We start from the raw sequence: 3,611 nt of genomic DNA, 5'->3' as shown, positions 1-3,611 counted from the left end.
GTGTTCTCCATTAGATTAAATATGCATTTTCATTTGGAGATATCGCTTTCAGTAGAATATACATACCACTGGACATTTTCTTTTCAAAAGTAAGTTTCTCCAAGGGACTGATGAGAGCTCACTCCATTTCAACCCTGGTTACAAAAAAAGCACAACCAACCAACCATCCAACCAACCAACCAACCAAACAAAAAAACCCAACAAAAAATAGCACACACTTTTAAGAAGCAGAGCATTTTCAAAGAAAACGCTGAGTTAAATGAAGCGGAAAAAAGAACATGCATATTTTTGCCTAATGTTTTAGGTCTAAAAACATCAAATATCTGTCACAAGGAAAAACTTTTGGTAGTTGGTAAAGTTGATCAAAAAGTAGAAAGTGGTTTTTAAAAATCGCATTTACTTTTTGTGTTATGTGTTATGTGTTTGTGTTTGTATTATATGTGTACTGCTTTGCATGGAGGCCAGAGCCTGATATTTGGTGCTCAATTGCGCCCCAGCTCATTTTATGAGACAGATTCTCTTACTGAATGTGAGTATTGCAATTCAGGTAGTCTGGCTGCCTACTGAGCTCTTGGATGCTCTTGTTTCTACCTCCCTAAGCTGGGACTGGAGGCCTACACTCCCACACTCTAATTTTTACATGGCTGTTGGAGGCATCTAAACTCAGGTTCTAATGCTTGTGTGGTGACTGCTTTCTGGATCTCCAGCTCTTCACATATATATATATATATATATATGTATGTATGTATGTATGTATATGTATATGTATATGTATATGTATATGTATATGTATATGTATATGTATATGTATATGTATATGCATATGTATATGTATATATGGTTTTTTGAGACAGGGTTTCTCTGTGTAGTCCTGGCTGTCCTGGAACTCACTCTGTAGACCAGGCTGGCCTCGAACTCAGAAATCCGCCTGATTCTGCCTCCCAAGTGCTGGGATTAAAGGCGAGCGTCACCATTGCCCAGCTCACATTTATATTTTTAACCCACTTAAAAACTCTGAGAAGGAAGCGCAGAGTATATATTTTATGACTAAAGAAAAAAGTTATCATCCAGACAATGAACAGTTCTCCAATCTTAGATAGAATAGGCATATTCACAAAGTTTTTTTAACAATGAGATGATATCTAGAAAACCATTATAACAATTTTAACAAGAATTGGAGGGCTCTTGGCATCTTCAAGAAGCCCCCTCTACCTCTTAAACTGAAGAACTCAAACTGTCCTCTAGATGGAGCACCAGGCTTTGCTTTGTGAGGCCAAATACTGCTATTTTTGTAAAAAGTAACCTCAAAACTTCATTCTAAACAGAAAATAATGTAAAGAAATGTTTTTTCCACCATGACTCATATTGCTGTAAATTCTAGCTTTTAATAAAAAAATGTCATTTTTGTGATGTAATCTATTCTTTTTTTGTTATTTATTTTATTAATTATGTTATTCATTTAAATTTCAAATATTGTCCCCCTTCTTGGTTCTCTCTTTATGAGCTCCTCACCCCATCCCCCTCCCCTTTGCCTTTAAGAGGGTGTTCCCACACCGACCCAGCCATTCCCACCTCACCCCTCTAGTATTCCCCTTCTCTGGGGCATTAAGCCTCCACAGGAACAAGCCCATCTCCTCCTACTGAGACCAGGCAAGGAAGTCCTTTGCTATATATGTAGCAGGGACTATGGACTGGCATATGTATGCTTTTTCATTGGTGGTTTAGTCCCTGGGAGCTCTGAGGGGTCTGGCTAGCTGATAGTGTTGTTCTTCCTATGGGATTACAATCCCGTTCAGCTCCCCCAGTCCTTCCTCTAACATTTCCATTGGGATCCCCAGGCTAGTTCAATGGTTGGCTGAGAGTATATGCATCTGTCTTAGTCATGTGCTGGCAGAGCCTTTCAGAGGACAGTCATGTCAGGCTCTTGTTTGCAAGCACATCTTGGCATCAGCAATAGTATCATGTTTGGTGTCTGGAGATGGGATGGATCCCAAGGTGGGGCGGTCTCTGGGTTGTCTTTCCTTCAGTATCTGCTCAATTTTTTTTGTCCTTACATTTCCTTTAGGCAGGAACAATTCTGGGTTAAAAATTCTAAGATGGATAGGTGGCCCTATCCCTCATTTGGGGGCCATGTCTATCTACTGGACATGGTCTTTCCAGGTTCTATTTCCCCGCTGCTGGGCTTTTCAGTTAATGTCATCCCCGTTGGGTCCTGGGAGCCTCTTGCATCCCTGGCGTCTGGGACTTTCTAGTGTGATGTGGGGAATGAGGGGAATCACCAACTAAGAGCATACATGGGCTGGTCCCCGGCTATTATATAGCAGAGGTCTGCCAGGTCTGGCCTCAGTGGGAGAAGATACACTTAATATTTGAGAGACTTGAGGACCCAGGGATGCGGGAGGTCTTAGGGAAGGAAGCAGTTTCTAGGAGGCAAGAGGGAGGAGGAATGGGATGAGGAACTGTGGAAGGGAGGACCTGGAGGAGGGAGGCCAAGACTGGAATGTAAATAAATAAAACAATAAAAAAAAGTAGCAGTATGGTGAGTCTTTGTTGCACTAATTGTCCCTTCCCAACATCACTTAGTTTTTTTTTTTTTTTTTTTTTTTTTTGAATTCTGTTCCTCCAAGTACATGGAGTCTTGGAAAGCCAATAAAGGAAACCAAGGAGTCCCGGGAAACTTCTGTGTATAAACAAACACTAGGCATGTGACCATTAGTCACTTGGAGATTTTAAGTCTTCAGCAGTTTGTAAGGAAAATGAAGCCATTGTAATTCCTTACCTTAGGTGATAACTGGTATGCAAGCCACACATCTAATCGTCCTCATTGTTCTGGGGGATCCTATAATAACTTTAAAAAAAAACAATTTCCTTTTGTTCTTTGACCAGCCAAAGTTAATGTCTGGTATTTTTCTAACCAGAATACTTAAGTATTTCCCATTTGTGCCACATTCTCCAACCATGAAGACCCTTACATTACATTTCTAAAGCATCCAGAAAAGCCCCTATAAACCATGAAGAATAATCCAAGACTGAGCCACACAGAAAGATCGGAGCATTCTTTTCTAGTAACCCTATTTGGAAACATAACCACAGTATTATGTTCTGCATCTTTCTAGCTCTGAGTTTTAATTATAGTTAAAACTAGCTGACAACATAGTTATAGTATTCATTGAATAAGTGAAAAGCATTTACTATTATACCAGAAAATAATGCTAAAATCATATTTTACGTATATCCCAGTTTCCCCCGGTGTCTTAAAAACTATGTGAAACTTGTATGTTTTCCTGTTATAAATGAGGGAGAAAGAAACTCCAAGATGGCAAAATACTACAAGCAAGAAGCCATAGAAAAACATGATAGCTGAGTCAGACTGAAAGCATGAGGCATGGGACATTTTTCTTTTTTCTGCTTTCAAATCATTCTTGCCAACATCAGGCTGAACTCTGCTATTTAGGGAATATGTGGCAAAACCTCATATTTTCTTTTTAGTTCAATTCCTTTTTGTGTATCCAGCAAGTGGACCTCTCCCCACTTTGAAGAAGGAAGAGTGCAGCATTTAAAAAGAAGATTGATGCTTTTGTGTTTCTGTAGCTATACTGTATCCAGTCTGT

The sequence above is a fragment of the Mus musculus genome, chromosome 10 (assembly GCF_000001635.26).
Source record: "Mus musculus strain C57BL/6J chromosome 10, GRCm38.p6 C57BL/6J".
Lineage (NCBI taxonomy): Eukaryota > Metazoa > Chordata > Mammalia > Rodentia > Muridae > Mus > Mus musculus.
This window is presented reverse-complemented; position numbering follows the sequence as displayed.